Below are 13342 nucleotides of genomic sequence, written 5' to 3' on the forward strand. Positions count from 1 at the left end.
TGGCCAACAATATACATGCCACCTTGGTGGCATCTCTCTCATGTGACCTAAAGTCAGCGATCTCTTGTGGAGTAGTAGTAGACTCATCAATTTACTTCAGCTCCTTTTTAAGGATATATTCCTTTTCCTAATAACATGTGACCATCCTGATGTTCCTGATCCGATCATTAAAGTTGGAACCATTAAAGATGAGTCTCCCAGAAAGGTTCATGAGAGAGAAAGAGCTGGTAGGGCTTGAGCCAGAAGCATTGTTGGAAGACATATGAAAAGAAAAAAGACAAGTTTAGATTAGATAAAGAATCCTTAATAAGACACCCAAATGTAATATTAAGGCTAGGACCCAACACAATACTTCATAACTTGGAAGAGAGATGCCATAATCCAAGCTATGAAATATTTGAAGGTAGGCGAATGACGATTCACTAATTTCCACCATGAAAAACGAAATAGATATTAGGTTTTAATTGGTTAGAAACTCCTAGATCTTTTGAGATTCATTGAACTTTTCAATGGCATGTTTAAATATCGATTGTGCCCCCTCAAGTTTGTAACTGGGATGCCGAGGATCACAAACAAGGTGTGAGTAACCATTCAAATTAACTTGGTACCCTTAATTTTTATCACCTAATCGATGTGCTGGCTAACCACACGCGCTCCACTGATCTATGATAAACATTAAATTACCCTTTGCCACTCTTACTAGTCCATGTTAGTGTGCCGGTTAACCACACATGCTCCACCAATGACTTGGTAAGGTATAAAGTGTAATTTCATGGGTTAGCACCAAATTCACATTTTCCTACAGTAACTAAGATTGGGTATTTATAAAAGGTTTAGTTACTTTATATTCTTCATTATACTTTTAATGAGAATTATAGTCCTTGTCCTACCCGTTCGGCTAACAACCCTCCACCAGTCAAGGAAGTGGTAGGTGAGAGTGGACACCCATTAAGCTGCCATTTTATAGGCAACAACCTTATACCCCCTTATAGACCGGCTTTATGAATGAGGCCTACTAACGGTAAGACTGACTTGCTCTTATATATATATATATATATATATATATATATATATATATATATATATATATATATATATATATATATATTATTAACTTATAATACTATAAAGTATAAGGGTTGAATTTTAACTTTTAAAACTTTAGGGTTTGGAATTAAAGTGTATGTGGGACTTTACAAATTCCAAAACTTGAGGGCAAGTTTTGAAACTATAAAAAAACTTTTCATTTCTATAACCCATGAGTCTTAATGGATTTAAAGAAAAGACTTTTGGAATTCCATAACTTGAGGACAAGTTATGGAGTCCATTAATTGGCATTTATATCAAGAATTACACTAACAAACAATTTGCAAATAATTCCTATGATCTACCAAAATTCATAAGCATGAACATTCAAATCAACAATTTTCAAGAATCACATAAGCATATATAAAACTTGAAACTTTGATAATATCCTTTGAAAATGGATTAGCATAATCATTACCACATCAAAAAAAAAATTTATAAGTCCAAAACAGTTTAGGGTAATGATTCTAGTCCATTTCCAACAACAAAAATCGAAAATCAGCACTCTGGGCCTCCTACTCGCCGAGTGCAAGAACCTACTCGACGAGTATGATGAAGTTTCACTTGGACTCGTCGAGTCCCCCCATGGACTCGTCGAGTTCACTGAACAGTGAGCAGATTTTCGACTTTTTCTAGCAATTTGCATCAAGTGTAATGAAAAAAGCCTAGACTCTGATACCACTGAAGGGTTTTGAGCATTATGACACTCCTATGGTGTACATGCAACCCTAGAAACCTTGGATCTATGTTTTTTCTCTATTATACATGCAAATTTCGTTTTTCCAAGGTTCTCATCCTAAGTAGCATATATTGGGGTACTTGTAATATAAAACTTAGTAGGATGACATACCTTTTCTTGTGGTTGATTTCTTGGAGCGTCAAGAGCCTAGCACCAAAAATGTGGATGCCTCAAGTGGAATCACAAATCACCAAACAACTTGGAAAACTTGAGAGAATAGTATTGCACACTAGAAATGGCCCACCCTTTGTTCTCACACATACTAGTGCCATTTCATGTGCCAACGACCTCTTTATATAGTATGGTGGATTAGGGTTACATCCATGTAAACTCTAATACCCATGACCTTTCATTTCCATAGGATCCATGGGTTAAAAACTCCATGGACTATCCATGCAAGCTTAGCCCATCCTAAATGAACTTTCGCCCATTCTATATATATATATATATATATATATATATATATATATATATATATATATATATATATATATATAAGAGTCCGTATTTAATTAGTTCTTTTTTATCACTAAATTAATTCCAAATTAATTATTGATCAATACTAATTAAATAATATGATTTCATATTAATATATTATAACTTATAATATATTAATAAATCATAAATAATGTTATTCTCAAAAGATTATCCAAATTGTTTAGGTGAAGTGCAACCCAAATGGACCATGCTGGGTCGGGTCAAGTACATACCAACTATATCTACGGACTTAGACACCTAATCCAACAATATGTTTATGTGAATGGTGACCAAGTTGTCTTGCCAACATACAAGCGTCACATACATCATCCAAATCGAAGTCTAATGATTCCAATTCTGATCCAATGTGAGCTTGGATGTAATTCTCACTTATATGGCCAAGGAGATTAGGCCACAAGTGAGATAATATCTAAATTATTAGGGGAGTCAATATTCAAGTCATCACTGCTATTATTTGAAATACAAACTACAATTTCATGAAAGCCAATTGCAAGAAGTTGTTTTAGACATAAATGTTGGGTTTTAAGCTCTATAACACTTCGTAAGTGCACATGCAACCCTAAATGCTTTGAATATAAGTTTTCTCTAATTATACATGCATTTTATTTTTCCAAAGCATTCACCCTCGCTAGCATACAATTGAAGCTATATATAATCAAAACATAGCTAGGATGCTTACCTCTTGGGTAGGGTAGGGTTCTTGACCTTTGGAAACTTGAGCACCTCAAGTGTGATGCCTCTAATGGTTCACAAACACCAATATGCAAAAGGAGTTTCTAAGAGAATAAGTTACTTGTCTCTCTTGAAGGTGCAACTGATTTTGGTGCATGGATGGGGCTATTTATAGTTGTGGAAAGTGCTAGGGTTACACTTTGTAAACCCTAATGATCCATGACTTTCCACATTCCTATGATCCATGGGTTTAACCTCCATGGACTATCTATGGGTTATATTTTTGGATTATCCCACTTACATAATCATGGATCACTTAGCCCATACTATAAGAATCATTGATTTACATAATCAATCCATCCATATTTAATTAGTCTCTTTTGACTACAATATTAATTCCAAATTAATTATTGGACAATACTAATTAAATAACCATATTAATATATTATACTTATAATATATTAATAAATCGTAAATAACCTTATTCTAAAAAAACCATCCTATCAAATTGCATTGGTGAAGGCAACCCAAAAGGACCATGCTACTATCGGGTCAAGTACATACCAGTTATAGTTATGGGCTTAGACACCAAATCCAACAGTCTCCCACTTGGATAAGTCTAATAATTATAGCTTCCTATGTGACTTTAGGATCCGACTTAGCAATCGTAAGCTTCCAAAAGCCGCTGTCAACTCTGACCCAGTCAGTGACATATCCTTTAGACAAGGGATCATATACTCTTGTGTCATCAATATATCAGCTGGAGAAATACATGGAACAATGTCATACTTATTGTCCAACAATTTGTTTCGTAATTTCCGATTTGTATGACATAGAACATAAAAGAACACATCAATTTTAGTTCTGACCGGGCCCAACACATAGATCAAAACAAAATCATCGAGGGGCCCAAGATATCGTTTTTAATCCACTTAGGATAAAATAAACAGATAAACTTTGACATTATAGGCTTGTACTAACTACTCATTAAATCATGCACAACGACACGTTTTATAACATCAAGTTATTGATGCGTTTTCGTGCCATCTGTAACACCTGGTTCTTGGTACGTATTCTTTGTAATTAACTCTTTAAATATTGCATTTTTGGTCTTGGACTCAACTAGTTGAAGGACCAACTCGCCGAGTAGAAGCGGGATAAGACGTGGGGTCTAAGCAGTGGACTTGACGAGTTCTATGAAGATGGTCTTAGACTCGACGAGTTGGATGAACGACTCAGAGAGTCCTTTGAAGATTGCCTGATACTCGACGAGTTGTTCTTCAAACTCGGCGAGTCATATGAGTTGTTACTAAGTTAAGACGAGTTTAAGTGTGGAAGGTCCAACCCTTCGTAGCTGCATGCGGAATTAGCAATTTAACGTGTAGCAATGGTCCCAGAAACCCAAAATCCTCAAGATGGATGCTCTAGTGAGGATTTGGAATCGAGTAGGAGATCTGCTCACGAGACTTGGCGAGTCGGATCGCGAGTCGGTCCAATCGTCCCAAGTAGTGAGTTGTGGGTGACTTAGTGAGTGGAAGAGGGACTTGATGAGTTAGTACTAGGTTAATAGGAGAGGGACTCAGCGAGTTTGTGCCATGAATCGACAAGTCCAGTCAACTGGAAGTTGACTTTGACCAAGGAGTTGACCTTGGACCAGGGGTAGGTCAGTCATTGACCTAAGGGTATTCATGAGTGACTAATCTATGTTATGGATTTATAACCAGAGGATTACCGGTGCAGCAGTCAGCCGTCTAGCAAGCAGACTTTCAGCAGCTACTTTTCGAGGTGAGTTTCCTTCCAGTAGGAATGGGTCTAAGGCACCAAGGCTGGTCCGTATAGATGATATGATAGTATCGGAGTGTGGGCGGAGCCCGTATCTCATAGTTGAGTTTGATGATGATATATGCTAGTGTGGTAGAAACGTTTATACTCGTGGTCTGTGTGATACTTGTATGTTATGGTTTAGTAGCTGAGTGTGGGCGAGGCCTGTATCTCTCAAATAGCGGAGTGTGGTCTCCAAGATAGCGGAGTGTGGGTGAGGCCCGTATCTCCCTGCTAGTGGAGCGTGGGTGAGGCCCGTAACTCCATGAGTGTGGGCGAGGCCCATATCTCCTAGATGTTCATTATATGATTGTATGGTAGGTGGTATTATGGGGGAACTCACTAAGCTTCGTGCTTACAGATTACAGTTTTGTTTTCAGGTACCTCTTCTTCGAAGGGGAAGGAGCTGCGCGTTAGTGGCACATCATACATGCACATTGTTTTCCGCACCATGAGTTATTCTGGGATTTGTACTTTGACATTATGGTTGTTTTTATGTTTTGGTTTTCAGACACGAAATATGTTTATGAAATGATAGGATCAAACGATGTTTATTCATAAATGTTTTCCAAAGTATTGATTTAAAAATGAAATTTTTGGACGTGAAAATTGGGTCGTTACAAGTTGGTATCAGAGCCCTGGTTTGAGGGATTCGGACACACCCTCGGGGGTGTATGAACTCAAATCAAGGGATTAAAGGATTTCGAAAAAGAAAAAGTTTTCTATAGGATTAAGTAAAGAGTTTTAAGAAAGAACGAAGTGTGTGATGTGCGCGACCGGCCGAGCTCAAGAAAGTATTCCCCAAAGTACCCATACAATGTTATTTTATGTTTATCAGGTTCAGTAGAACAACATGCTAGTATAGGACTAAGGATCTAGGAATGATGCCTTATGTGCCTGCTATATGTGTTTCTGCTTACGAAAATTGCATGCTAGTATTGAGTAGACAGCAGTAGGGTAGCCTGTATAGGTTATGCCTGATAGTGTGAGCTCAACATTGTATGCTAGGATAGTTTCCTGCTTTGAGGATGTGATTGTTGACATTGTTCCCTTTTCATCCGAATGTTGCTTGCTTTGTGCTTTGAGGGACTTCGGGTGATGGGGATTAGCTATCAGGTGGATACATTAGGTCACATACGATCGGGGTCGAATAATCCCAGAGTGAGGGGTTTGACTTTATTTCGTAGCTCTTGTGTGAGTCCTAACTGTGCTAGGGGTGGGTCCCTTACTCGAAGGATTATCTGAGCCTCATTACATGAGATTGTATTCAGGTGATGGCTAAGCACCATCACGTAGAGACCTTCAGCAGTTGAGGACTAATTAGGGTAGGGTCGGGAGTTCCCTAGGCAAGCCTAGAATGGGAATAGTAGAGGATCAGTAGTGGGGAAAGGGATCTGGTGGAGTCAAAGCTGTCCTTAAGGAAGGTACGGATAGATGTGGAACATAGTATGGGCCCATACTACTAAAAGCAGAGGATCCGTACCCGAATTAAGGAAGGATGAGGCAAGACCAGGGAACTTGTAATAGATGTGATCCCTTTAGAGGTATCAGTATCACTAATGGTTGCATGTGAGTATTGCAAAATGGTGGTACTACGTCAGAGGCCAGCAAGTGGCAGTTCTGGAGAGGGATCGGGTTCGGGATCAGGATTCGAGCCAGTAGATGAGAGGTTACGTGAGTTCATCGTGTCAGAGATCACCAGAGGCATCCTTGAGTTGACCCGCATCATTTTCGGGTCAATCAAGGAAGGGATATTGAGCTGATGGAGGACCGCCTCAGGGCGTTCAGGAGTGACATGGCATCTGGCCAGTCAGGATCTCGCACACTGTCCTTTAAAGACTTCAGGGGCAGTGGTGCACCGGACTTCCATGGGGCGAAGGACCTTATTGCTGCCAGACGGTGGATTCCGGACATTGATTCCGCATAGCTGACCAACTTCTGCCCCGAGGGGTCGAAGGTGAGATATGCAGCAGGGTGTTTGAGAGACAGAGCTAGAGACTGGTGGGAGTCTGTTGGTGACTCATTGGGAGCCTCAGCTGTTGAGGCTATGACATGGTCGGATTTTGTGACCCGGTTTCGAGCAGAGTTTGCGCCAGCGGTAGAGCTTCAGCAACTGGCCAGGGAGTTTTTGGACATGAGACAGACTACGGAGACTGTGGCGGAGATCACTGCCAAGTTCCGGGAGAGGGCATTGCTGGTGCCCCAATATGTGGGAGATGAGGATATGAGGAGGACCCGCTATCATGACATGCTACAGGCTGACATCCGAGAGCACGTTAGCTTTTCAGCTTGCCCTACACTGGAGTCCATGATTGCCAGGTCAAGGGAGAGGGAGATTGATTTGGAGCATATCCGAAAGAGGAAGGCAAAGGCGGGGCAGGTGGCTGGGGCTTCGGGGAAGAAGCCCAAAGGATCAGATGGTAGGCCAAAAGGCCAAGGAGGACCGGGCCGCTACGTGAAATGCGGCAGGTCGCATGAGGGAGCATGTAGATTGGGATCGTCGGGCTGCTACAAGTGCGGCAAGATAGGGCATATTAGCAGGGATTGTACCGCCCCTACACCTGTCTTTTCGATGTCTGAGTTGCTGTGTTTCCACTGCAACCAGAGGGGCCATGAGAAGGCCAATTGCCCCCAGTTGACAGCAGCATCAGTGCCAGTGAAGGCGCCAGCTCCAGCGACCCTGAGGACCACAGATGGCCGACCGGGCAAGTTGGAGGCTCCAGTGGTGAGGAGCCGGGCCTTTCAGCTGACTACAGAGGAGGCACGCGCCACATCTGATGTGGTGACGGGTATGATTTCTTATTAATTGTTTATGTTATGCTGCTGTAATTTTGATATGTTATATGTATGTGCTCTGTTTAGGATCGTTCCATGTGAACGGTATCCCAGTTCAGGTGTTGTTTGACTCGGGGGCTACCCGATCGTTTGTTTCTCTTGCGCTCAGCAAGAGATTTTCCGAGTCTTCAGGCATGTTGGATTACCCTCTAGACATAGAGATTGCAGATGACCGTTCTGTGCGAGCATCGACGGTGTTCCGAGATTGTGTGCTGAGGTTATTTGAGGAGCGTTATCTGGTGGATCTGGTTCCCATACCTTTGCGGGGGAACAAGGTTATTATCGGTATGGATTGGCTAAGCCCCAATGGGGCAGTGATCGACTGCGCGCAACAGTTGGTGCGGATCAGGACCCCAAGTGGGGGAGAGCTGGTGATTTAGGGCGAGAGGCCACAGCGAGGATCAGCCCTATGTTCAGCAGCGAGAGCTAGGCGTTACCTCCAGCAGGGTTGCGCAAGTTATGTCGTGTATGTTATGGATACCCGGGAGGCGGGTAGAGCGACGGTGGGCGAGGTGCCCGTAGTACGAGAGTTCGCGGATACCCCGAGGAGCTGCCTGGGATACCTGCGGAGCGCCAGGTGGAGTTCAGGATCGACCTAGTCCCTGGTGCGGCTCCGATAGCCAAGGCACCCTATCGGTTGGCTCCTCTCGAGATGCAGGAGTTGTCTATGCAGCTGCAGGAGCTGCTAGACAAGGGATTTATCAGGCCAAGTAGTTCGCCTTGGGGAGCCCCGATTATGTTTGTGAAGAAGAAGGACAGGTCGCATCGTATGTGTATAGACTATAGGGAGCTGAATAAGGTAACGGTGAAGAACCGTTACCCACTCCCGAGGATTGATGAGCTCTTTGACCAGCTACAGGGAGCATCTTGGTTCTCCAAGACTGATCTGCGTTCAGGATATCATCAGATGAGGGTCAGAAAGGAGGATGTGTAGAAGACTGCGTTTCGGACGCGCTAAGGCCACTACGAGTTTGTGGTGATGCCCTTCGGGCTCACCAATGCTCCTGCCGCGTTCATGGACCTCATGAACCGCGTGTGTATACCGATGTTAGACCAGTCAGTGATAGTGTTTATTGATGATATCTTTGTTTATTCCAAGATGCAGGAGGAGCACGAGGAGCACCTGCGGGAGGTGCTGGAGACTTTGAGGAGGGAGAGCCTGTATGCCAAGTTCTCTAAATGTGAGTTTTGGTTGCGTGAGGTGCAGTTTCTTGGGCACCTTGTCAACCAGAACGGGATTTCGGTAGACCCGACCAAGGTGGAGGCCGTGATGAGATGGGAGGTTCCGAAGTCTCCATACGAGATTCCGAGTTTCCTGGGATTAGCAGGGTACTATCGGAGATTCATCTAGGATTTCTCCAAGATAGTTGTACCCTTGATGCGGCTAAGAAGGAAGGTCGTAGTCTTCCGATGGGGGCCTGAGCAGTAGGCGGCGTTTGAGACGTTGAGGCAAAGATTGTGCGAGGCGCCAATCTTAGCCCTGCTATAGGGCGTGGAGGATTTCGTTGTTTATTGCGACACGTCCATCTTGGGTCTGGGTGTGGTATTGATGCAGAGAGGGCATGTCATTGCTTATGCCTCGAGGCAGCTGAAGCCTCACGAGGCGAACTACCCGACGCATGATTTGGAGATTGGGGCTGTGGTATTTGCCCTCAAGATATGGCATCATTATCTTTATGGGGTTCGCTGTACGATTTACATGGACCACAAGAGCTTAAGGTACCTTATGGATCAGCCGAATCTGAACATGAGACAATGTCGGTGGCTTGATGTGGTGAAGGATTATGATTGTGAGATCCTTTACCACCCGGGAAAGGCCAATGTGGTGGCCGATGCGCTTAGCCACAAGGCATCACCGATCAGGGATGTCTGTTTGAGGATGAGAGTGGTGCCTCTGCTGCTGGAGCAGATTCGGGAGGCTCAGCAGGAGGCGATGAACGAGGAACATCGAAAGAGTGAGCGCATAGTGGGTTAGGTTTCCTCCTTCGACTATGACACTAGGGGATTATTGACATTGCACCGCATGGTGTGGGTGTCATACCTCGGAGGCGTGTGCCAGATCTTGATGGAAGAGGCACACAAATCCCGATTCTCCATTCATCCCGGGGCGACGAAGATGTATAGGGATCTTCGTCTGGACTATTGGTGGCCCTGCATGAAGCGGGATGTGGCATGGTACGTGGAGCGGTGCTTGACCTGCAGGATGGTCAAGGCCGAGCATCAGAGACCTCACGGTAAGATGCAGCCGTTGGATATCCCGTTATGGAAATAGGAAGATATTACGATGGATTTTATCACGAAGCTTCCGAGGACCGCGCGAGGAGTGGATTCGATATGGGTTATCGTGGACCGATTGACCAAGAGCGCCCATTTTATTCCGATTCATGAGAGTATCTCGGCCGAAAAGTTGGCTGACATCTATATTAGGGAGATAGTGGCGCGGCACGGGGTTCCAGTGTCAGTGATTTCGGACAGGGATGTGCGTTTTACTTCCGGGTTTTGGAAGAAGTTTCATGACGAGTTGGGCACTCGTCTGCATTTCAGCACTTCTTTTCACCCACAGACGGATGGTCAGAGCGAGCGGACCATCCAAATGTTAGAGGATATGTTGCGGGCTTGTGTGCTAGATTTCGGAGGTAGTTGGGATACCTACCTTCCATTGGTGGAGTTCTCATATAATAATAGCTATCATGTGAGCATCGACCATCCCCCTTTCGAGATGTTGTATGGGAGGAGGTGCAGGACCCCGATATGTTGGGAAGAGGTTGGCCAGAGGGTCATGGGAAGCACCGAAGTGGTGCTCAAGACGACGGAGAAGATTCAGCAGGTCCGGAGCAGGCTTCAGACTGCTCAGAGTCGGTAGAAAAGTTATGCCAATAAGCGTCGATTAGGCCTGGACTTCCAGGTCGGAGATATGGTCCTCCTAAAAGTGTCGCCTTGGAAAGGCGTCATTCAATTCAGGAAGCGGGGCAAGTTGGGACCAAGGTATATTGGGCCGTTTAGAGTTATAGCCCGGGTGGGCAAGGTGGCATATAGACTGGATTTGCCAGCTGAACTCAGTCAGATACATAGCACTTTCCATGTCTCTCAGTTGCGGAAGTGTCTGGTGGACGACTCAGCAGTAGTACCCTTAGAGGACATTCAGGTTGATGGCAGCCTGAATTACATCGAGCGGCCTGTAGCGATCCTCGACTGGAAGTTGAAGGATTTGAGGAACAAGAGGGTGGAACTCGTGAAGGTGCAATGGAAGCACCGGAAGGGATCAGAGTGGACTTGGGAGCCAGTGGAAGAGATGATGGAGCACTACCCCGAGCTGTTTTAGGGACGAGCAATAGACTTCGAGGACGAAGTCTAAAATAAGTGGGGGAGATTTGTAGCACCTGGTTCTTGGTACGTATTCTTTGTAATTAACTCTTTAAATATTGCATTTTTGGTCTTGGACTCGGCGAGTTGAAGGACCAACTCGCCGAGTAGAAGCGGGATAAGACGCAGGGTCTAAGAAGTGGACTCGGCGAGTTCTATGAAGATGGTCTTAGACTCAACGAGTTGGATGAACGACTCGACAAGTCCTTTGAAGATTTCCTGGTACTCAACGAGTTGTTCTTCAAACTCGGTGAGTCATATGAGCTGTTACTGAGTTAAGATGGGTTTAAGTGTAGAACATCCAACCCTTCGTGGCTGTACGCGGAATTAGCATTTTAACATGTAGCAATGGTCCCAGAGACCCAAAATCCTCAAGATGGATGCTCTGGTGAGGATTTGGAATCGAGTAGGAGATCTGCTCGTGGGACTCGATGAGTTGTTCTCGGACTCAGCGAGTCGGATCGCGAGTCGGTCCAATCGTCCCAAGTAGTGAGTTGTGGGTGACTTAGTGAGTGGAAGAGGGACTTGATGAGTTAGTACTAGGTTAATTGGAGAGGGACTCGGTGAGTCTGTGCCATGACTCGGCGAGTCCAGTCAACTGGAAGTTGACTTTGACCAAGGAGTTGACCTTGGACCAGGGGTAGGTCAGTCATTGACCTAAGGGTATTCATGAGTGACTAATCTATGTTATGGATTTATAACCAGAGGATTACCGGTGCAGCAGTCAGCCGTCTAGCAAGCAGACTTTCAGCAGCTACTTTTCGAGGTGAGTTTCCTTCCAGTAGGAATGGGTCTAAGGCACCAAGGCTGGTCCGTATAGATGATATGATAGTATCGGAGTGTGGGCGGAGCCCGTATCTCATAGTTGAGTTTGATGATGATATATGCTAGTGTGGTAGAAACGTTTATACTCGTGGTCTGTGTGATACTTGTATGTTATGGTTTAGTAGCTGAGTGTGGGCGAGGCCCGTATCTCTCAAATAGCAGAGTGTGGGTGAGGCACGTATCTCCAAGATAGCGGAGTGTGGGAGAGGCCCGTATCTCCTAGATAGCGGAGTGTGGGCGAGGCCCGTATCTCCTAGCTAGCGGAGCGTGGGCGAGGCCTGTACCTCCATGAGTGTGGGCGAGGCCCATATCTCCTAGCTGTTCATTATATGATTGTATGGTAGGTGGTATTATGGGGGAACTCACTAAGCTTTGTGCTTACAGATTATAGTTTTGTTTTCAGGTACCTCTTCTTCGAAGGGGAAGGAGCTGGCGCGGTAGTGGCACATCATACACGCACATTGTTTTCCGCACCATGAGTTATTCTGGGATTTGTACTTTGAGATTATGGTTGTTTTTATGTTTTGGTTTTTAGACACGAAATATGTTTATGAAATGATAGGATCAAACGATGTTTATTCACAAATGTTTTCCAAAGTATTGATTTAAAAATGAAATTTTTGGACGTGAAAATTGGGTCGTTACACCATTAATGCATGACTAACTCATAGTCAACAACTCATATATCTAGGTTTGAAGACATATATATGATATTATCGTCTCACGATCACTCGTGATAAATTCCATGAGGTGATTCAAGTGAGCACGGGTTGATCCAATACTCAAATCTTATTTTAGAAGTACTTATGAATGGTGCAACAAACCTGTTGCAATGCCTAACTCCTGATACAATCCTACAAGCCACCATGACAGTCCTCTTTCATACCTACTTCCAAAGTATGAATGACTGTGGATAGTTTGAATAAATTTTATTTATTCTTGAAGTCAAAGTATGCAAAGTGAAACAGTAGTAAATAATTGACACAAGACAGTAAAATTAATTATAAATAAAACTCCTTTTATTCATCATCAAATGTCAATTACAATTTAGCTATTACAATTTTCGATTTATCTAATCACTAAAACTAATATCGTCCTTTAGCCCAATGCCCCTCGCATGCTGCAAGTGCTTAACCCTAGTCACTCCCTTTGTAAGGGGATTTGTTGGGTTGTCCTATAACGATATCCTCTTCACCACAAGGTGCCCTTCTTCTACTTGATGTCATATGAAGTGGTACATTCTTTCGATATGTCTGGATCTTCCATGATCTCTCGGTTCCTTTGTTAAGTCAACCGCCCCTTCATTATCACAGAAAATTTCCACGGGCTCCTTTATGGATGGAATAACTCCAAGGTCTCCGATGAATTTTTTCAACCAGATCGCCTCCTTTGCTGCTTCTCTTGCTGATATGTACTCTGATTCACATGTTGAATCAGCTACAATCTCCTGCTTGGAAGTTTTTCATGTCACTGCTCCACCATTCAGCGTAAACACCCAGCCCG

The sequence above is a fragment of the Lactuca serriola genome, chromosome 3 (genome assembly GCF_051521515.1).
Source record: "Lactuca serriola cultivar US96UC23 chromosome 3, Lser_US96UC23_V15, whole genome shotgun sequence".
NCBI classification, from domain to species: domain Eukaryota; kingdom Viridiplantae; phylum Streptophyta; class Magnoliopsida; order Asterales; family Asteraceae; genus Lactuca; species Lactuca serriola.